The sequence below is a fragment of the Somniosus microcephalus genome, chromosome 9, assembly GCF_052327205.1.
Source record: "Somniosus microcephalus isolate GS21.2 chromosome 9, FLI_Smic_1.0, whole genome shotgun sequence".
Taxonomy (NCBI): domain Eukaryota; kingdom Metazoa; phylum Chordata; class Chondrichthyes; order Squaliformes; family Somniosidae; genus Somniosus; species Somniosus microcephalus.
This window is the reverse complement of record NC_140995.1, coordinates 132345273-132369192: the sequence shown is the minus strand read 5'-3', so window position 1 is coordinate 132369192 and position 23920 is coordinate 132345273.

The following is a 23920-nucleotide window of genomic DNA, read 5'->3' as shown; positions in this document are numbered from 1 at the left end:
CTGAGGGGGTTTGCCCAACACTTTCATACCGCATGGTTTTCCTCTCCTTGACTAATGCAGGAGCTTAAGTGCCTTCCTAGATCAGTTAACAGCTGCTGTGCCTCATTCTTATTGCTGTTGCTCTGTTGGTACAGCATTATAGTGCATGATTTACAATAATATGGGGGTTGATCTGCAGGCTGTAATTCGCACCAAAACCTTTTGTAACCCACTGTTAGCCCTGAATAGCACACTAACAGCAATTTCTAAGCTCATGAGTTTAAATCTTTTGAGGACTAAAGGGTCTCTTTTAGTTACTGAGATACAAATTTCCTTTCCATCAGATTTGCTCTTTCCCAGAATGATTACTTCAAAAATATTAAATATTATAGAACAGTACGAGAGCAAAGAATATGCACATGGGACACATAACTATGTGCAGTGAAGCTCAACAAGAAAATGTATTCGTTTTGGATCTGGTTTGGAAATGTAACTACAGTTTCCAAAAAGTAAAAGTGCCATGGAGAGAGAGAGGAGTTAGGAAATTCAATTAAATTAAAATATTAAGATAATATTGTAAAGCTCAGTTTCATTAACTATGCAATGTAAGACATTTTCTAAGTAAATTGAAGTGCTTCAATATTTGACTCCCTCATTTGAATAAGCAGTGAAAAGGGGAATGGAAGGGCCTTTGAGTCAGTGGGGAAAGCAGTTGTTTGACAGATGGCATGTTTTAGGGCACCTGCAAGGTCCTTACAGTAAGTGGTTGTTAATTATTCTGATTCAATGTGTGAAACTTAAGTGCACGTTCAACTTTCGTCTGCTGCAGATGAATGGAATATGACTATTTCCATTGCTTCTGGAGTTTCTCAAAGTACCCACACGTCTCATTAGGATGCTCTTCTGAGCCGAAAAAGGCTTGAAATGGCACCTGTTCAAATGCCAAAGACAATCCTGTGGGCAGTGGGTCAAGCTCTTTCTTGGGATCAAATGGGAAGGGGGCAAATGAGCATAGAGTTCCTGTAACAACACATATCTCTGTGATGTTCGTAAGATGTTAACTCATTTGATGTTGGTTCTTGAACCCCGGAATTCAAAGCCATGAGAACAAGCCTGTGAGAAGTGCTTGTTGGAATGCAGCCAATCGAGTCAGCTCTTTTCACAGGCCCCCTCACTTCCACTGCTAACCCACAAGTAGCTCCAAATACAGGCACTGTTTCGCAGTCTTTGCTGCATTCCTCTTCACATGTCAGAGCTGGCAGCTGTTCAGCAGAGTGTTGTTCTGCCAAACTACAAACCCGCTGACACAAGGAAAAAAATTGGGAAAGGGTGTTAAAAAAACAAAAACATAAAAGCCTGGATAAAAAAGCAAACTGATGTTGTAAAACTGCTGTTTTATGTCCTCGAGCTATATCTTCTCATGTTATATGAGTAATATTTCCAGTAGCATAAATGAGAACTTGTACTCATGGTCAGGGTTCTGTTTCTCAGAGGCTTGTAGCTGTTTTACCCAAGCTACGGTGTTTCACATCTCTGGATGGACTGTGACTTCGCAATTTCAGTTGCTCATTATAGGTTCAATCCTGGTTCCCTTGATTTGTTTCATAACAGGTTGTTAAAATAGTTTCTGCACTAGCAATGCAAATTTTCTCTGGACAAATCCAAATTTATTCTATTTCTTGCAGGCCAGTATAAAGATATTCTCCATGCAGAACCTGTGAGTGCTATATATGTACTAGTTATATATTAAATTAAATGCTCTTTAAGGTCAGTATTGGTCTCAGACCTTTAGTGTACATTAACTGACATGGATACAGATATATCAAGAGTTTAATAATCTGGGAAAGGGATTTAGACTGTACAATTGACAGAGGCTCTTGGGAATTGATCTGGAGGAGAGCCCGCTCAATCTATGTCTGCAACAAAGCCAAAAGAACACAGTTTAAGTTTGCACATTGATATTTTTACTCTCTACAAATCTTAAACTGAACATTCCCTCAGACTTCCCCTAATTGTCTTGTTAAAAGGGGGAGGGGGTTACTTACATGTGTTTGGTCCTAACCCAGTTAAAATAGTGGTGTTGGCTCAGTGGGGAATTTTCAGACAAGCTCAGTTCCTGAACATTGGGGAGAGGCTGTGTTTCAGCAGATGGTATTTGGGCTACAGTGCAAAATTTTGTGAAACAGATTTGGCTTTTAACCATCAGGCTTTTCATTTTTAAATTGATAACAAATTATAATGATGTCAATATCAAATATATTACATTGCATTCTCCTCTGTTTTCTAGCTAGATAAATTGCCTTGCAAGATTGCAAGATGCTACACTAAAAAGCTATACCCCTTTAATTAACTCCAGAGCGAGTGTTTAACAATGACACAATAAATGTCCAATTGACGCACTCCGTGAATAGATGAAAGCAAAATGACAGGGATTTGATGCAGCTTTTTACAGTGGGGCTTTACTGACTACTTTGAGGTAATAGCAAAAACAATTTTTTTAATTCACATAAAAATCTGGTAAAAATATCTCATCCAGTGACTAAAAATCCTTTGTCACTGCTAATTATGACTGTATAAAAAAAAAATTTGTACAGATGGAAGAAATCTTTAAAATGACAAACGGATGGCTCAGTGATACTGAGGTAGACAAGCCAGGAAAGTCCAAAGTTAGAATTCTGCAAGTCGATTTTAAGCCTACCTGCCCAGTGGTAATGAGGCTACTTACCCACCCTGTAGTTGTCAGGAGCCCATCTCCTGGGATTTTAACTTGCTTGACTGAGAAGGTGGCAAGGACACCTACCCAAAGCCAGCAGGGTCCTTTTTAATATATGCATGTTGGGTCTCAATGAGGTCATCAAAACCAGACTGCAATTTTAACTTGGCAGCCCTGAGTGAGAAACAGCATTGAGTTTCCTGTCAGGCCAGCCTAGCAGATCAAGGACAGAGGAAACTCAAAAAGGTAATTTCTTTAACTTTTTTAAAACTTTCCTTGAGGGCCCCACAAGAAATCTTAGACTTCCCCTGCCATGGACTCACCCCACCCGCACCCCAGACCTGATCGCAAGACCACCACAGGAAAGCCCCAGCTTCCGATCTCACCACTTACATGGGCTTAATGAGTGGCCGCCAAGCCGGGCGATTTTCCGCCGCTTCCCGCCCGGAATGGGTGTAGGAAGTTGTCCAGTGGGATCTGAATAAGGCCCGATAGGTCATAAAACCCAGACTCATTTCTGGAGCAGCAGGTGAGTTTCTAACTCACACCACTGTTTACCCACCCAAAACTAGCCTGGAGTTAAAATCAGGGCCTGGGTCTTTGTTGAGTTAGTTGATTTCAGTCAGAACAATAATGGGGGCACTATGTGGTCACAGTGTCCTCAGTTCAGACATGGAAAAAAAGCAGCCAGGGTCCCTGCTCCTGAATAGTTTCACTGGTGACTCCTCCTGGAAAATACTCTCCTGTGAATGTAAGTTGTGGACATTGTTTGTGATATCCCCTGTAGTTGATCAGCCGGCCAGTATTCACTACACAGTTTCACACTTGTAGAATGGCCACTTGGGCGAGGAGCTGAGAACTGCCGACGCCCATGGCAGCATATCCCAGCATGAATCACTAGCCTAGAATTTCCACTGGGCATTATTTGAACCATTAAAATAAATAGTTTAACACTGATATTGAAATAATGCTGTTCTGACAATCTAGCCCAATCAGTAAAGGGGGAGTGAAGGGAGAAAATTGTGGGGGTAGTTGGGAAGAGCATGTATCAAGTTAAAACATAAACAGACAAGTAATACTCCACAGCTGCCTGGGAAAGAAAAACATTTTAGTTCCAGGTGTTGCTAATTCCAAAAACCATTACAGGATTGTCCCTTTGCCTTTTGTCACAGGTGTAAATAGAGAGCTTGTGACAATATCTGTGCTATTCTCAGCCCATCTTTCCATCCATCAGCTCCAAGGTGATACAGGGGTGTACTGATAAAGACTGGAGAAGCACTTCAAGCACTCCAGCCAGTATTGAACCTTTGATCAGCTAGTACAAACACACACGTGCTAGAAAAATATTCACAAACAAAGCAGATGAAAAGCAAGTCTTATTATAATATAATACGCATTTTCATCAGTAAAAGATTGAAAAATGTATTTACTCAAATTGGATTGTGAGAGACTACCAGACAAGAAATATATTAAACAGACATTCTTGTGGTTTTAACTGCAGAATTCAGTTACTTTAAAGTGAGTTAGAGAAAATTCACACTCAGAGAAATGTTTTGTGCCTTTGCGGATGATTTAGGTGCCAGCCCTGGCTCAGCGGTAACTCATGCCTCTGAATCAGAGGATCCCGGGTTTAAACTTCACTCCATAGACATAATCCAAGCTGACATTTCAGTGCAGTACTGAGGGAGTGCTACACTGTCGGAGGTGCCATCTTTTGGATGTGACGTTAAATCGAGTCTCCATCTGCCCTCTCAGGCGAATGTAAAAGATCCCATGGCACCATTCGAAAAAAAGCATGAAAATTCTGTCGGTGTCCTGGCTAATATTTATCCCTCAACCAACACCACAAAAACAGAATATCTCGTCATTTATCTCATTGCTGTGCACAAATTGGCTGATGTGTTTGTCTATAAATTCTTTTTAAAATATATTTTTGTTGGTGAATTGCTGTGCTCATCGAGGTGAAGGATGTTAGGACTGGAAAATGAGACACTTTCCTATTTGGATACTTCGGGCACAAAATTCTTGAGCATTGCTACCAGAGAGGGGACGCAGAAAATGTAGTGAAACTCGATTTCTGATTGGCCCAATAGAACTTATGCCAGCCGGACCCAGTAAAAGCCCCAGAATGCCAGAGGGGATGGGTGTCAGCTGTGGCTCAGTGGTAGCACTCTCCCCTCTGAGTCAGGCAGTCATGGATCCAAAGCCCACTCCAGAGATTTCAGCACATAATCCAGGCTGACACTCCCAGAGCATAGCTGCACTGTCAGAGGTGCCGTCTTTCAGAAGGAGACGTTAAGCCCAGGCCCTGTCTACCCTCTCAGGTGGACGGAAAAGATATCACGGCACTAGTTCAAAGAAGAGCAGGGGTGTTCTCCCTGGTGTCCTGGAAATTATTTATCCCTCAACCAACATTACTAAAAAGCAGATAATCAAGTCATTATTATATTGCTGTTTGTGGGACCTTGCTGTATGCAAATTGGCTGCCGTGTTTCCTACATCACAACAGTGACTACAAGTCAAAAGTATTTCTGTAAAGCGCTTTGGGACATCCTGAGGCCATGAAAGGCATTATATAAATGCAAGCCTTTCTTCTTTTAATCAATCCTGGAAGGAATAGATTGAAGGGATAATTACTAGCCCGAGCCCCTTTGGGGCTACCCCGGATCAGGTGTATTCCTCAGACGTTCACTTGAGGTAGCCGAATCCTAAAGACGCTTAATTGGGTCTTGTGGTGTATGTGCCTTTAAGAGCCCCTGTGTACTGTAATGCCGATAATGGCCACTCGGGCTATATAAGTCTGTATAGTGTCTTGTATCTTTTAGTTCACCTCCAGACTTTGTCCAGTAAACACCTGTAAACCAACTCCTGCATACCGTGTCTTCATTAACACACGGATACAACAGTGGCGACGAATTGGAAACGGACTTACCTGCAATTCGGCAGCACCTCAAGGAGATCGATTCCTCAGACGAAGGAAGAAGAAAAAAGAAAAAAAAAACTGTGGTTTTACCAGCTAGCCAGGCTGGTGGCAGGTACTGCAATAATCCTTCCTGGGCGGCGGGCTGGGGCTCGATCAGCTGGCTCTACAGCGGGGCCAAGCAGTGAAGGCGCAGGCAAACAAAGATGAAGGGTGGAGCACTCGGGAGACGGCCAGCTCTGCAAAGCAGGTCGGCGTTCAGACCACGCAGAGGGTGGGGAAAGTCCCAGAGGGTCCGGCGGGAGCAAGTCTCCGACTATTAAAAATAATTGTATAAATAAAAACCGTGGAGAACAGCGTTGTCAGCAGCAACAGCGGCGGGAAAGCGCGGGAGGCGCCATTTTTTTTTCTTCAGCAAGGAAGAAAGGAAAGCGCGGGAGGCGCCATTTTTTTTTCAGGATGCCTAAGACTGGCAACATTACTGCTTTCGATAGTGATGTAGAGGATTGGGCCACATATGTGGAAAGAGTGGAAGTATATTGCACAGCGAATGAAATAAAGGATGATAAAAAGGCATCGGTACTTCTCAATCTAATGGGCGCAAGGACATACAGGCTGTTACGAAACTTAATCACTCCAGCCAAACCAATGGACAAGAATTTTAAGGAGATTGTTGATACCCTACACTGCCAATTCGGGGCAGGACTGGCAGATTCTCTATGAGACAAATTCGTCTGCGGTCTCCTAAGTGAAGGAACACAAAAAAGGCTACTTTCTCAGAAAGATTTGACACTGGACAAGGCTTTCAGTGTAGCTGTATCATACGAAGCGGCAGCAAGAGGAGCTGCAGAGATACAGCAAAAGCCACAGGACTTCGGCACCCATGAAATGACACGGGGTTTCGAGAGATGTTATCGCTGCGGCAGATCCACCCATGACCAGAGGGACTGCTGGTTCAAGGACAAAGCATGCAGGCAATGCGGAAAGATGGGACACATTACACGTGTATGCCGATCTGGAAACAAAAAATCCACTGACAGAAAAAAAATCAATAAGGAAAAGTACAGAAAGGTACAAATGATGACGGACAGCAGCTCCGAAGACCAGAAGAGCGATAGCGACTCCGGAAACAAGAGACTAAGCTCTCTCAAATTACATAATGTAATTGCCAAAGAAGATTACCAGACCATTTGGGTTACCCTCACGATAGCAGGGTCCCCAGTTAAAATGGAGCTAGATACAGGATCAGCTCTGACCGTCATAAGTAGACGGGATTACGAGCGGCTATTTCCGCATATACCTTTGAAAGACACATCCATTATCTTGAAAACATATACGGGGCAGAAAGTATACCCCAAAAGGGAAAATAAAGGTGCCTGTTGTATACAACGGCAAGGAAATACAGAAGTTGTATTTATACGTTCTGCAAGATGGTGGTCCACTGCTGTTGGGACGTGAATGGATCAGAAAGATACGTTTGGACTGACACTCCATTCAGGCACTGACGGTGACCAGTAAGGAAAAAAATGATGATGACATCATACCTGAACGATTAAAAGACATCTTGGCCAACGCCAAAGAAGTGTTCCAACAGGAACTAGGAACCTTGAAAGGCGTCACCGCCTCAATAAAGGTGGAAGATGCGGCAATTCCCAAGTTTTTTAAGGCAAGGCCGGTGCCATACGCAATTCGTCCAGCAGTCGAGGCAGAGCTGGAGAATTTGGAAAAGACAGGCGTGTTATCCAAGATAGCTTGGAGCGAGTGGGCAACACCCATCGTCCCGGTCATGAAGAAAATGTTGAATAATGATAAATCTGAAGAACAGAGAAAAATTCACATCTGTGGGGACTTCAAGGTGACTAAACCCAGTCCTTCACACGGTACAGTATCCTCTTCCGAGGATAGAAGATATTTTCTCCTCACTATCTGGAGGGAAACGTTTCACAAAAATTGACTTGGCACAGGCATATCTACAGATGGAGGTTGAGGAGGCCTCTAAAAAGTATCTCACAATAAACACACACAAAGGCCTTTACCAGTACAATCGACTGGTTTTCGGGGTAGCATCAGCTCCAGCTATCTGGCAAAGAGCTATGGAACAAGTCCTGCAAGGGATTCCGGGGACTCAATGCTACCTAGACGACATCCTTATAACAGGAGAAAACAACAACGAACACCTTGCCAATTTGGAGAAGGTGCTCACTAGGCTGAGAGAACGGGGCCTACGAGCAGACAGCCCCAAGTGCGAATTTTTCCAGAAAAAAATAGCATATTTATCATGTCCATGTATAATTGAGACACGGACAGCAGGAGTTGATTTAAACAAGTCTTTACTGAATGGAGTCAATCGGGAAACTGAAACTACAGAGGCTTGCTAGCGCCTTTTATACAGGGGTGGTCACTGCCGGTACTGCAGTCTGAGACCAGTTATTCCCTTAAAGGTACATACACAACAATTCCTCCCCTTTTAGATAAACAGTACATAACATTCATTTAACAACTAAATGATAACTAATTACAATCACAATTACGGTTGCTAGATACATTGGTTGAGGTTAAGCAATTATAAGTTCAGTCTTTGAGGAGGCTTCCTGATTCTGTCTGGATAACGCCTCTTTGGAGTATCAGGTTCTTCTGGCAAGGTTGAGTCTGGATCCATGTCGTTGTTTGGTTCATCTGCTTCCAATATCACCGATTCTGCGGTAGCTGCAATTGGTACGTCGATTTCATTGCCAGGTGTATCAGATCGTGGTGTGGAGTTGACGTTTTCCAGTGACTCTAGAATCTGGTCAGCATGGCGTCTTACAATGCTCTCTCCAATGTCCACGGTATACATGAGAGGTCCTTGCCGTGTACAAATCGTTCCTGGCTGCCATTTCTCAGTGCGGTAGTCCCGGGCCAAAACTGGTTGACCTATCATAAAACTCCTGGTCGGCCTATCATTCATATTCTGAAACTGCCTGTTCTCCACATCTCTTCGGACGTTTGGCTTAACCAAATCCAAGCGGCATCGTAGTCTTCGATTGAAGAACATCATGGCTGGAGTTTGGTTGGTAACCGCATGTGTCGCATTCCGGTAGGCAAACAAGAAGTTGTCCACCTTGTGTTGTAGGGGTATATCTTTATTACACATTGCCTTGATAGCCTTCTTGAATGTTTGAACAAACCTCTCGGCCAATCCATTAGTGGCTGGATGATATGGGGCAGATGTGTAATGCTTAACACCAGTGTTCTTTAAGAACCTCCGGAACTCTTCAGACACAAACTGTGGTCCACTGTCAGAGCAAATCTGTTCAGGCAGCCCATTCCTGGCGAATATGGTTCGTAAAACTGTGATAGTTTTTTCTGTGGTGGTTGAGGACATTTTTATTACCTCTGGCCACTTTGAATGTGCATCCACCGCAATTAAAAACATCGAGTCCATGAAGGGACCAGCAAAATCAATGTGCACCCTTTGCCATGGAGATGAGGGCCACTCCCATGGATGTAGAGGGGCTTGTGGTGGGGCGTTTTGGACCTTCTGGCATCCTGTACAGCTCTTGGTCATCTCTTCGATTTCTCTATCGATTCCCGGCCACCACACAAACGCTCTGGCTAAGTTCTTCATTTTTACCCCTCCCAGATGACCCTCATGAAGCTCATTGAGCACTCTATCCTGCAATTTGGGTGGAATTACTACTCTGGATCCACACATCAAGGTTCCTCTGCACACTGACAGCTGTTCTCTTCTCGGCGAGAATGCTGGCAGCAGTGGTTCGCCATGTGCTGGCCATCCCTTCACCGTTAAATCATAGACTCGGGATAGTGTCGGGTCATTTCGTGTTTCCTTTTCTATGTTTGCATTCGTCACAGGGAGACATTCGACTATGGTCGAGTGGAATATCTCCATTGGATCCACTGCAAGGTCTTCTTCCACCGTCAGCAACGGTAGGCACGACAATCCATCAGCATTCCCATGCTGTTTAGTTCCTTTGTACTCGATGTCATATTGGTGTGCCCCTAGGAAAAGGGACCACCTCTGCAGCCGTTGCGCTGTCATTATCGGTATGCCCTTCTGAGGGTTGAAAATGGAGACAAGAGGTTGATGATCAGTTAGTAGAGTAAATTTTTGACCGTGCAGGTAGTGATTGAACTTCTTCACCCCCCACACTAGCCTGAGGGCCTCTCTGTCAATCTGGGCGTAGTTACGCTCGGCAGAAGTTAACGAGAGTGACACAAAAGCTATCAGCCTCTCTAAACCATCAAGGAATTTATGTGACAGTACCGCCCCAATGCTGTAGGGAGACGCATCACACGCCAGTCTGATCGGCAGTGCTGGGTTGTAGTGAGCTAATACTTCTCTTGAAGTGATTAAGTCCTTACTCTTCTGAAAGGCCCGCTTACAGTCATTGCTCCATTTCCATGCTACTCCCGTTCGTAGTAGGGCGTTCAGTGGGTGCAGAATTGTCGACAAATTCGGTAAAAACTTATGGTAGTAATTCACCAATCCGAGGAATGACCTCAGTTGCGACACATTTTCAGGCGCTGGGGCCTTAACAACCGCTTCAATTTTGTCAGGGGACTTATGTAACCCCTCTTCATCAATCACGTGGCCACAATACGATATCTGTTTCTTAAAAAACTCGCACTTGGGGCGGTTGGCTCGTAGCCCATGTTCCTGTAGTCTAGTGAGCACCTGTCCTAGGTTGTTAAGGTGTTCACTGTCATCTTCACCTGTCACAAGGATGTCGTCCAAGTAACACTGAGTCCCCGGAATCCCTTGCAGGACTTGTTCCATCGCTCTTTGCCATATCGCCGGAGCCGATGCTACTCCGAATACCAATCGATGTTACTGGTAAAGACCTTTGTGAGTGTTTATCGTGAGATACTTCCTAGAGGATTCTTCAACCTCCATCTGCAAATATGCTTGTGCTAGGTCAATTTTTGTAAAACGCTTCCCTCCAGATAGTGAGGCGAAGATGTCTTCTATCCTTGGAAGAGGATATTGTACTGTGTGAAGGACTGGGTTCACCGTCACCTTGAAGTCCCCACAGATGCGAACCTTCCTTGGCTCCTCAGACTTATTGCTTAACGTTTTCTTCATGACAGGAACGATGGGTGTCGCCCACTCGCTCCAGTCGACCTTAGACAACACGCTTGCCTTCTCCAGATTCTCCAGCTCTGCCTCGACGGCTGGGCGAATTGCATATGGTACCGGTCTTGCTTTGAAAAACTTGGGAATTGCATTCTCTTCTATTTTTATCGAGGCGGTTACGCCTTTAAGAGTGCCCAGTTCTTGTTGAAATACCTCGTTGGCGTTAGCTAAGATTGTTGACAATCGTCCAGGAGTGACGTCTTCATCTTTTTTACCATCCACCGTCATTGCATGAATGGAGTGCCAATCTAAGCTTATCTTCCTGATCCATTCACGTCCCAATAACGGTGGTCCACCATTTTGCAGTATGTAGAGATAAAATTTCCGTATTTTCTTGCCGTTGTATTCGACAGGCACCCTTATTTTTCCTCTGGGGTATACTTTTTGCCCCGTATACGTCGTCAAGACGATGGATGTCTCTCTCAAGGGTATGTGTGAGAATAGCCGCTCGTAGTCTCGTTGATTCATGACGGTTAGCGCTGATCCTGTATCCAATTCCATTTTAACTTGGGACCCTGCTATCGTGAGGGTGACCCAAATGGTTCGGTGATCCTCTTTTGCGATTACATTGTGAAGTTTGAGACAGCTTAGTCTCTTGTTCCCGGATTCACTATCGCTCATCTGGTCTTCGGAACTACTGTCCGTCATCTTTTGTACTTTCTTGTACGGTTCCTTAGTAGCCTTTTTGTTGTCACTGGTCTTCTTCCCAGACCTGCAAACTCGTGCAATGTGTCCCATCTTTCCGCATTGCCTGCATATTTTGTCCTTGGACCAGCAGTCCTTCTGGTCATGGTTAGTTCTGCCGCAGTGATAACATTTTGCAAATCCCCGTGTCATTTCGTGGGTGCCGTATTCCTGTGGCTTTTGTTGTATTTCCGCAGCTCCCCTGGCTGCTGCTTCATACGATACTGCCACGCTGAAAGCCTTATCTAGCGTCAGCTCTTTCTCTGAGAGTAACTTCTTCTGTGTTCCTTCACTCAGGAGTCCACAGACAAATTTGTCCCGTAGGGTATCTGCCAGTCCTGCTCCGAACTGGCAATGCTTTGATAGCTTGCGTAGTTCCGTAAGGTACTCAGCATTGCTCTCATCTTTATGCTGAGTTCTCCTGTGGAATTTAAATCTTTCTGCTATCAGCAGCGGTGCAGGGTTTAGGTGTTCCTGTAGGACAGCAACAATTTCGTTAAAACTCTTCACCTTCGGTTTGGCTGGAGTAATCAGGTCCCGCAATAGGCCGTACGTTCTAGCGCCCATTAAGTTTAGCAATACCGATGCCTTTTTCTCATCGGCTATTTCGTTTGCCGCGCAATATACCTCGACTCTTTCCACATACGTGGTCTAGTCCTCTATTGTATTATCAAAGGCAGTGATACAGCCAGTCTTCGGCATCTTGAAAATCTAAAATGGCGCCTCCCGCGCTTTGCCTTCTTCCCCGATTTAACAAAATGGTGCCTCCCGCGCTTTGCCTTCTTCCCCGCTGATTAAGATGGCGCCTCCCGCGCTTTGCCTTCTTCCCCGCTGTTGCTAGCGCTGCTTTCCGCGGTTTCCATTGCAACCTGCAGCTCCTCGCGGTTTCCTGCGCGTTTAATATTTCTTTTTTCATTATTTTCCCATCGTGGAACAACCCTGTGGGACTCTTCCCTCCCTCTTCTCGGGTCCGTACGCTGCCCGGCTTCGTAGCACCGGCCGCGCCCTGTGTGCTCCACCCTCTCTCTCTCTCCTCTTCCCGACAACGCTGCTCGGCCCCGTTGCAAGCCACCCGCTCGAGTTCGCGACCGCCGCAGCCCAGGAAGGATCAGTGTACTACCTGCCACCAGCCCGATTAGCTGAAGCACCATTGACAGGAACCAGGCCCCGCTCTCGACAGCTTCTCCAGCAATCTTCAACTCCGCTGACTCAGGGGCGGATGCCCACGGTCGACGCCCATTTCTACTGCTTCTTTCTTCCTTCTGGCCTCGACCTCTGCTCACTTCACTTCAGGAATGGATCCCAGGAGGTGGTGCAGACTGTAGGTAAGTTAGTATCTGCTCGTCGCCAATATTATGTCCGTGTATAATTGAGACACGGACAGCAGGAGTTGATTTAAACAAGTCTTTACTGAATGGAGTCAATCGGGAAACTGAAACTACAGAGGCTTGCTAGCGCCTTTTATACAGGGGTGGTCACTGCCGGTACTGCAGTCTGAGACCAGTTATTCCCTTAAAGGTGCATACACAACAATATTGTGGCCACATAATTAATGAAGAAGGGTTGCATAAGTCCCCTGAGAAAATTGAAGCGGTCATAAAAGCACCAGCACCTGAAAATGTCTCACAATTAAGGTCGTTCCTAGGATTGATAAATTACTATCATAAATTTTTACCGAACTTGTCAACTGTTCTGCACCCTCTTAACGAACTGCTACAAACGGGAGTAATTTGGGAATGGAGCAAGGACTGTAAATGTGCCTTCCATAAATGTAAAGGTTTGATCACGTCCAAGGAAGTTTTGGCTCATTACAACCCATCACTGCCAATCAGACTGGCGTGCGATGCATCCCCTTACGGCATAGGAGCGGTATTATCACACAGATTCCCTGATGGCTCAGAACGGCCGATAGCTTTTGTGTCACGCTCATTGAACTCAGCTGAGCGTAACTATGCCCAGATCGACAGGGAAGCACTCAGCCTGGTATGTGGAGTGAAGAAATTCAACCATTACCTACACGGACAAAAATTTACCTTGTTGACTGACCATCAACCCCTCGTCTCCATATTCAACCCTAAAAAGGGCGTTCCCATTATGACAGCGCAAAGGCTACAGAGGTGGTCCCTTTTCCCAGGGGCACACCGATATGACATAGAATACAAAGGATCAAAACAGCATGGAAATGCTGACGGTTTATCGCGTCTACCGTTGCCAACGGTAGAAGAGGCACCTGCAGTGGACCCAGTGGAAATGTTCCACTCTACCATAGTAGAATGTCTACCAGTAACAAATTCTGCCATTGAAAAGGAAACGAGAAATGACCCAACTCTCTCATGAGTCTACGATTTAACGGTGAAGGGATGGCCAGCACATGGCGAACCACTGTTGCCAGCATTCTCGCAAAGAAGAGAACAGCTGTCAGTGTGCCGAGGAACCTTGATGTGTGGATCCAGAGTGGTGATTCCACCCAAACTCCAGGATAAAGTGCTAAAGGAGCTTCACGAGGGGCATCTGGGTGGAGTGAAAATGAAGAACCTAGCCAGAGCGTTTGTGTGGTGGCCAGGTATCGATGGAGACATCGAAGAAATGACCAAGGGCTGCCTAGGATGCCAGAAGGTCCAAAACACCCCACCACAAGCCCCTCTACATCCATGGGAGTGGCCCTCATCTCCATGGCAAAGGGTACACATCGACTTTGCTGGTCCATTTATGGACTCAATGTTCTTAATCGCGGTTGATGCACACTCCAAGTGGCCGGAGGTAATAAAGATGTCCTCCACCACCACGGAAAAAACCATCACAGTATTAAGGACCATATTTGCCAGGAATGGGCTGCCTGAACAGATCTGTTCTGATAATGGACCGCAATTTGTGTCCGAAGAATTCAGGAAGTTCTTAAAAAACAATGGGGTTAAGCATTACACATCCGCCCTATACCATCCCGCCACCAATGGGTTGGCTGAAAGGTTTGTCCAGACCTTCAAGAAGGCCATAAAGGCCATGGGGAATGAAGACATAAATCTACAGCATAAGGTAGATAACTTCTTGTTTGCATACAGGAATTCAACACATATGGTTACAAACCAGACTCCCGCCATGATGTTTTTCAATAGAAGACTAAGATGCTGGCTGGATTTGATCAAGCCAAACATCAGAAGGGACGTAGAGAACCGGCAATTTCAAGGCATGAATGAAAGGCCAACTAGAACCTTCCAGATAGGTCAACAAGTTTTGGCCCGGGACTACCGTACCGAGAAATGGCAGCCTGGAACTATTTGCACACGACTAGGACCGCTGATGTATACTGTGGACATTGGAGGAAGCATAATAAGGTGCCATGCTGACCAGATCATAGAGTCATCCGAAAAGGGACAACCTACACCACAACTCTATACACCTGATGATGAAGTAGAGATACCCATAGTATCTATCTCCGATCCGGTGATGCTAGAGCAGATGAACCCGACACTGGCATTCCAGCCGAATCGACCTTGCCAAAAGAACCTACTACACCACCGAAAACTACTACACCACCGAGGCATTATCCGGACCGAGTCAGGAAGCCTCCAGAGAGACTGACTTATAATTGATTAACTGCAGCAAGATGTAGATTATTGTTCTTGTAAACATGTTAATAACAATTACTTACAATGTTATGTACTGGTTATCTAAAAGGGGAGGAATTGTGGTGTATGTGCCTTTAAGAGCCCCTGTGTACTGTAATGCCGATAATGGCCACTCGGGCTATATAAGCCTGTATAGTGTCTTGTATCTTTTAGTTCACCTCCAGACTTTGTCCAGTAAACACCTGTAAACCAACTCCTGCATTCCGTGTCTTCATTAACACACGGATACAACAGGTCTAAAGGTCCGGACTATCTCTCCCTAAAGGAAAGAAACAACCTGAAGATGTTACCGTCCGCCAGATAGCACTTTTAATAAGTTTAGTTAGACTGTAACATTCCGGATATTATGAGGGTCCGGAAAACTCCCCCAGAATTCTGCAACTCCTCACCAAAGAGTGTACAGAGATTGAGTTTGCGAGTTTGATACAGAAGTACTATGTGAGACAATTCTAAAAATATATAGATTTATTAAAGAACCGACATGTAATTTACAGTTGGTGATTCAATTGCAACATTAACAGTTCCAAATACAAAACGCTTACAATTCTATTATTAGAGATCCTTATTCTCAAATCTTAACTTCGCTAGTTTCACAGTTCTTAGTTTATTCCAGGATATCCACCAAAATCAAATACAATACCTTGATCCCCGAGATACAAAGAGTTGAAGACTTACAGAGCTAGCTCTGAAGCTGAGAATCGTTTTGCCCCTTTACAGTGAATCTATTATCCCATTTGAAAGTTCAATTTTTATACTCCTTTGCAGTGGTATTTCCTTTGAAGTTTTCTGCTGATGTAAGCTAATTATCTCTAGTCATTTTTCTGCTGACTTCTGCTATTCTTACAGTCAGTTCAGCTGGTAGCAATGCAGACTCATGTCTCTCCTTTAGGTGTTCGAAGCTTATCATAAAAAAACGGTGTGGAGCAGGCGCATCTATTTGATGTCATTCTTACCAAGGTCTTCTGTTTGTGTCTTCTTACGATGTGTAAATTAAAAACACCTCAACCGGGTGCACCATTGTCTTCTTAGTTACCTCAGCTGGTTGTAACACAGAATTATGTCTCCTGTGTTTCATTTGATGTCATTTTTACGAAGGTATATGTTTCTTAATTTTATGTGATTCTTTCCAAAGTGTTGGTTTAAGACACCTTAACAGGGTGTACCATTGTGTTCTTTCCAAAGCTGCAGACTTCAGGAACCTTTAATGTTCTGTTTCAACAAGGCTATTGATTCAATGTCAACAACTTATCTTATCTCAATAGCCTGTATGCTGTTTACAGCTTCTCCATTGTTAGGTTTTTAGATTTTCAAGCCTAGTTTGTCATGTTACAAAGGCTAGAATTCTTTCATAGAATGGTGTATTTTTCTGAATGTGGCTTATCCCTTCTCAAGATTACCTTGCAGTATGGTTTGCAATCTCTTTTTGCAGCTCCAGAGTTGGTGTCTCCTTGACCATGCTGATGTTCAATCTCTTCAATTTGGGACAGTGTCAGCAGCCTTTACTTTGGGTGGCCATTGGTTCAATTCAACAGCAGAGCAGGCCCATTGGAATTTCAGCCACCTAATATCAGCATCAAGCAGTCCCAGATTATTGTGGTATACGTTAAATTAAGAGAAAAGTTCCCTCTACTCTGTGCAAACAACGGGGGAGAAATTCGGTATCGCTTAGTTTGGGGCACAATTATCAGCCAGGCGCAAAGTTTAGCGCCTGGCGCAAATTATCGCCTCCGACTGCAAACTTGGCTTCTATCACCCCTGGAGGTGATTGCAGCGCTAAATCAGGCGCTACACACCTGTCTTAAGGCGCAAAGGCCGAGGAGCGAGGCGCTAACTCAGAGCGCGGGCGAAGCTCAGGTGATGTCAGTTAGCTATGGAACACAGACACACTGGCGCCGGCCAGTTCTTGAAGGGGAGGGTCGATCTTGCTCTCCAGCCACACCCTGCTCATTGCAGCCTTGAATCTCGGCCTGGACAGACCTCAACCTCAAAGCTGCTGCAAAGGACTATGGAGAGGGCCAGGGAATGAGCTCAGCGCTTCAGCAACTGGGCCTTGGTGGCTCTGGTTGGCGCAGTGGAGCACTGAGGAGCAATACTGTACCCAGAGAGTGGCAGGAGGCCATTGCCGCATGACTGTAGAAGAGTGTGGAGGGAGGTGGCTCATCACATCTCCTCCAGGAGCATGGTGCCCAGGACCCATACACAATGTCGGAAAAAGTTCAACGAACTCACTCGGGTGGTCAGGGTGAGTGGCTGCTTTTCAATACCTCTCCATCTCAACCTCTATGGCCAGAGGGTGTAAAAACCCCAATGCCCAACACTCATCCAAGACCTATGGCCATCTCATAAAACACACACGCACATTCCACACATTGCATACATTAAGGGCTGTTCAACTATGGGAGTCACATCAGGCAAGCACATGGCTGTATATTTACTCAGACGCTATCCTTTTTCTTGCAGGCCAAGCTATCTCACAACAGGCGGCAGCAGCAACGGACGGGTGGAGAGCCGCCTCAGCAGCTGGAGGCGCGCATCAACAGGGTCATCACAAGCCAGGTGATAGGTCCCGTCGCCCCTGGAGAGGTTGACCCCCTTCGGGACAGCAATGGTAAGGTCATCAGCTTTCTCTCCTCTCTCATTCCACTTGTCCCTCACAACACCAGCCTTTTGCACTTTCAATCCAAATTACTAAATCGCTGCACTCCTTCCTCCCTTACTGCCCCCCTGTGCTGACGTTAAAGCCACTCTTGTACCTCCCTGCTTTCAGGTGATGAACCACCAGCTGAGGAGATGGGCCCTCAACCAGCCAGTGGGAGCAACGCCACAGGCGAGGAGGAAGAGGAAGCCGGAGCCTCAGTGCCTGCGTCTCCCGAAGTAGCCCATGCCCACACTGGGACCACGTCTTCCCTGGAGGGGAGCAGGGGGGAAGGGTTTGATGAGGGTGAAGCTCCGGGACCCAGCGGGCTGCAGCAATGCGATGTAGTTAGGGAAGCTCGGGGGGAGAGCAGGCCAGCGAGTCCTGCTGCACTGGATGCAGAGGAGGAGCGACTCATCGCTGAAATGAGCACCCAGGCGGTGAACATGCACACTCAGCTCATGGGTGCAATGAGAAGGGTGCCCCAATGCATTGAATCACTGGCAAGGAGTGTGGAGCACTTCGCTGTAGCACAGGCGGACGCAACGCAACTACTTAGTGCTGAAATTCAGTCACTGGCTGCTGTGATCCAATCTCAGACTGCTCTCATGCAGACTCAGATTGAGGCAACGCAAGCACTGACTGCTGCCATCGTTGCTGGTTTGGCCACATTGCCCCGGGGCTCTCATAGTGCCGCAGCAGGCCAGCAATCAGTGCTCGAGCCGATTGCTCCGGATGCTGAGGTGCTGCCCCGTGGGAGTACCAGTGTGTCAGTCGAGCAGGGAGTTGCTGTCCTCTCTCAGGATGACAGCATTCCTGCTCCCACCACTGTCACTTCCCCATTGCACTTGCCACCGCCTGTAGCCCAGACTGCTGCCGCCCATGCAGAGCTGGTGCAGTCTGCAGCCAGGGTCTCCAGGCCCAGAGCTGGTCGAGGGCATCCTTCAAGGGCATCTGCAGTCTCAGGATCTGACATTCAGCAGCCTTCCACCAGCCTTGCTGCAGCCACTGGGGCCCCATTATGGAGGAGCAGTAGGGTGGGAAGGGGGGAAGTGCACAAGGGATGGAGGTCACCCTCGAAGGGAAAAAAGTAGGTCTCAGGAAATGTTGGGAATGTTTTTATTAAAGGCCGAGGTTCGTCATAACCTTTTTTTAATGTTTTGGCCATTATCTCCAGCTTGTGAGAACCAGTTATGTTAATTAATGATTTGTTGTGTTTGTTTCTATTAGTTTGTCATGAATAAATGACACACACACAGTTTGTAAAATAAAAAAGTTGTTGTATTCAAAATGTACATGTTTGGCCTTTGGAATCATTGCTGCCTTGACCAGCTATAGGGGTTGCGGGTTGCTTTCCATGATGTTGTTCTCCATGCCAGAAGCCATCTTCTGAGTAGGGGCCTAGAAGCGGCTTGTTATCAGCTGTTGACGGACGGCCCTTGCAGTTTCAACATTGTGGGCCTCCCTCCCACCTTGGTGCTGTTGCTGATCATCCTCCTCCTCTTCCTCCTCCTCTTCCTCCTCCTCTTCCTCCGGTGGTGCACCAATGCCTGGTGGCATTGGCTGGATCCTGAGGATTGCAAGGTTATGAAGAATGCAGCACACGACTATAAAGAGGGAGACTCGCTCAGGCGAGTACTGCAGGGCTCCTCCTGAGTGGTCCAGACAGTGGAACCGTTGCTTGAGCATGCCAATTGTCTGCTCAGTTGTGTTCCTGGTGGCGCTATGGCTCTCATTGTACCGCAGCTTGGCAGGGGTGTTGGGGTTACGGAGTGGTGTCAACAGCCAGGTGCAGAGTGGATAACCCTTGTCCCCAAGGAGCCAACCACTTGACTGATGCGGTGCCTGGAAAAGGCCTGGCACAGCAGTCTGGTGCAGGATGAAAGCATCGTGGCTGCTGCCAGGATAATGGGCATTGATGGTGAGTATCAGCTGTCTGTGGTCACAGACCAACTGGACATTTAAGGAGTGGAATCCCTTGCAGTTTCGGAAAACCTCTGCATTCTCATGCGGTGCCCGCAATGCCAAATGCGTGTAGTCAATAGCGCCCTGCACCATGGGGAAGCTCACTATCCTCGCAAAGCCAAATGCGCGTACATGCTCTTTGGCCCGGATCATCAGGAAAGAGATGTACTGGCGTCTCCTTTTATAGAGGGCATTTGTCACCTCCCGGATACAGCAATGGACCGCGAATTGGGAGATATTGGCGATGTCCCCAGTAGCTGCTTGAAACGAGCCGGTGGCATAAAAATTCAGAGCCACTGCCACCGACAGAGACATCCTGGTCCTCAGTTGAGGCTGCAGGTCTGGTTGCAGCAGGTGGCACAGCTCAGTGACCACCTCCTTGCTGAAGCGCAGCCTGCGCAAACACTGCTCCTCAGGCAAATGAATGTAGGAGAATTGTTTCCAGAATACCCTGGGAGGGTAAGATCTCCTGTGCAGAGGCCTGTTGGCCCTCCTCCCTCTGGCCATGATTGCCACTCTCTCTCTGCGTCTCTGATGCCTCCGATTCTGCAGGCGCAGGACAACGCCCCGAATCAATGCAGCCCCACAGTCTCTTGCCAATCAAAGTAATGAAGGTCAAATCCAAAAGAACCTGAAAAGTGCTGCTCAGTAGCCAAAACTACTTCACACAGCGTTGAATCTCTTCAGAAGTCTCTCTCTCTCTCTCTCTCTCTCAGAATCTCTCTCTCTCTCTTAGAATGAGTGGTGCAAAAATGTCTCCCACAAAAAAAGGCAGGAAAAGGACGCCTTTAAATAGCACTCCCCCAGCCCCTTACTGACTGCAAAATGTTCCACTCTCCCTGTTGTTGCTTGCGACAGGCGGAAAGGAAGGGGGTGCCACTGAATATCCGGTCCGGGATGCCACCAGGCGTTGCACGCTCGACTGACGCCACGATCTGCGGGCGCAGGAGATCGTGGCAATAGAGTTTAGCGCCGCCTCTTAGGGCGCAAATGGGAGGTGCTAATCAACCGAATTTTCCCCCACTGTGCCTTAGGGACAACCTCAAAAGAACTCCATTTCCAAAACCAGCTCTCTGACACTCGCAATGTTTTTATGTTTGTTTGTTCATGGAATGTGGGTGATGTTAGCAGTGCTGCATTTATTGCCCATCCCTAGATGCTGTGAGAAGGCGATAGAGGGCTTTCTCCTTGAAGCGCTGCATTGCTTGTGGTGATGGTGCTCCCACAATGGTGTTAGGCAAGGAATTCCATGATACTGACTCAGTGACAATGAAGGAATGGTAATATATGTCCAAGTTAGGATGCGTGACTTGGAGGGAACTTAAATGTAATGGTTTTCCCACGACATTGCAGCTTTTGTTCTTCTTGGTGGTAGAAGCCGCAGGAGAGGGAGGTGCCGTCGAAGTAATGTGGATGAGTTGCTGCAGTGCATTCCACAAATCATACATACTGCAGCCACAGTGCGCTGATGATGGAGGGAATGGATACTGAATCCAGTGACAATAGCACACATCAAACATATTTCTCTGTCCTGGATGGTGTTGAGCTTCTTGAGTGTTGTTGCAGCTGCAACCATCCAGGCGAGTGGTGAGTATTCCATCACACTCCTGACTTGAGCCTTGTAGATGGTGGAAAGACTTTGAGCGGTTAAGAGATGATCCACTTATCATAGAATACCCAACTTCTACCTGCTCCTGTAACCACAGTGTTGGCTTAATTGATTCAATTAAGCTTATGGTCAATGGTGGCCTCCGAGATGTTGGTGATGGGGGACTTGGCGATGGTGGTGTTGTTGAAGAACAGGGTCATTGGGCCTTTTCTTGTTGAAGAAGGTCGTTAACTGACAACTGATTACTTGCTCTTATTAATTATGTTACCTGCCATTTGTCAGCTCACGTCTGGATGTTATCCGGGTTCTGCTCTAGGCTGGCATAGAGTGCTTCATTATCGGAGGAGTTATGAATATAGCTGAACACTGTGGAATCATCAGTGAAAATCCCCACTCCTGACCTTATGATGAAGGGAGGGTCATTAATAAAGCAGCACTTCTCCTCTGTCATTCAGCTCTGGACCAAAGTCTGTAGCTAACTGGTTCTGGCAGAACCCGAACTAAACAGTGGTGAGCAAGTTATTAGTGAGTAGGTGTCACTTGATGACACTGATGATTGGGAAGAGGCTGATAGGGTGGTAAGTGCCCAGATTAAATTTATCCTGTTTTTTGTGGATAGGATATACCTGGGCAATCTTTTACATTGTCAGGTAGATACGAGTGATATAGCTACAATGGAACAGCTTGGCTAAGAAAATGGTTAACTTTGGTGCACAGGTTTCCTGTATCGTAGACAGAATGTTGTCAGGGTTCATAGCCTTTGCTGTGTCCAGTGTACTCAGACACTTCTTAATGTCATGGGGATGAACCAAATTTGCTGGACACTGACATCTGTGATGGTGAGTACCTCAGGAGGAGACTGAGTAGTACCGTCTACTTGGCATTTTTGGCCTGAGACGTTTGCAAATATTTCAGTCTTGTCTATTGCACTCATGTGCTGGGCTCCTCCATGAGGATGAGGATGTTCATGGAGCCTCCTTCTCCTTTTAGTTGTCTGATTTTCTACCATCATTCTCAACTGGACATGGTGGTAGCAGCCTCAGGAAGATAGCAGCGCTGCAGGGGCAAGACTGAGCTTGAGGAAATTCATTGAAAGATAAACCAGTCTGCCTTAATTAGGATCAGTTGTTTTTTCAGCCATGTTTGCATCTTGCATTCCATATAACTAAGGGATCTTTAATGATATGTGTTGTTAGCTTTATAGCATTTACTTTGTCCTTATTATGTTTCATTCTTGGACAGCATAGAAAACAGTAAAGAAATCAAAGAAACAAATTAAAGACAACAAGAAATATTAAACTCAAGTTGTCTGTATGATTCAACATAATGTACTGAAAAAATGAAGAAAGACAATTACCAAAATATAAAGGTATCTGGGAATTTTCTAAAGGTAAATTGCACCTCAGAAACCTCAAGCAATGGTACTTTTAATCCATTGTGCAACATTTTTTGACGGGCCTAGAATATGGTACAGCTATTGCAAAACTGCCCCTTTAATACCCTGATGGTCCTATCCGGTATTCAAGATGCTTCGTTGTTGTGCTCCTCTGCAATTGTTAGTGGGGTCATTATCCATAGGAGTAGGGATACACATTGTCACTCCTGAGCCATCCGTTGACATCATTTTCCTCCTTGAAGTGTTCACGGAGGGCCTAATTCCACAGGATGAATGTATCATAGCAGCCTTCTACTAATCTCGCATTGATGTGCAGGATTCTTTGCATATTGTCACGCACAGTCTTGACAGTCAGCATGTAGTAGCACTTTCTGGTGTGCAAGTTGAAGGAGTTAACTGTAGGAGCTTGCCAAGCAACATGGGAGCCATCTATTGCACTGTGGATATTGGGAAAACCAGCAACCCCATAAGACTGATGACCCTATCTCATTACTCTCTTGTTGGGATGCCAAACTGGATGAATTCTCCAGCCCTGCTGAAAAGTTCATCAGTCGCCTGATAAATACCTGCCCATACTGCACCCTGGCCGATATTACAAAGATCCCTCATGGCTGCTTGAAATGATCTGATGCCATAAAAGTTGAGTGTGGTTCTGACCTTCATAGCCACAGCCCGAGCAGTGCGGGGAGATGACCGTGACTGTACGTCCTCTTGCAGTAGCTGGCACAGCTCCCATACTGTCTCATTGGTGAAGCACACTCTTCTAATACACATCTCCTCACGAAGGACTTCATAGGATCTGTGTTGCTTGCATACGCTTTGCGGAGAGAGGAGGTAATGTTTGGTGGGGTCCATTCTCCTTAAATCTCACTTTCCTTTCCTTCAAACTTCTACCTGCATCTTTTCCTCCTGCGTGATAACGGCATACCTGCTCCTGAGAAGCTCTTACTGTGAGGGGCTGTTAAAATCTCCCCGTGCTGTCACTCTCCCACAGCCAATTAGGAACAAGTTGAAGGATGTCTATGCTTAAAGCAAAAAAATCATTCCAAAAAGTGATTCCCCGCTTACGTAATCCCTGCTCAAACTTTCAGCAGTCTTCAGCCTGAAAAGCTCATCGCTTCTGCCAGCAGCAGTCCTAGCAACAGTTCTGCCTTAGATTTTTCATTCTAACTTATCCCGAGTGCATTGTGAGTGCAGATATAGGAATCTTGGGGCTGCAGTGCCACTGGCCCTCAGTTAAATGCATTCAAATGTTTGGG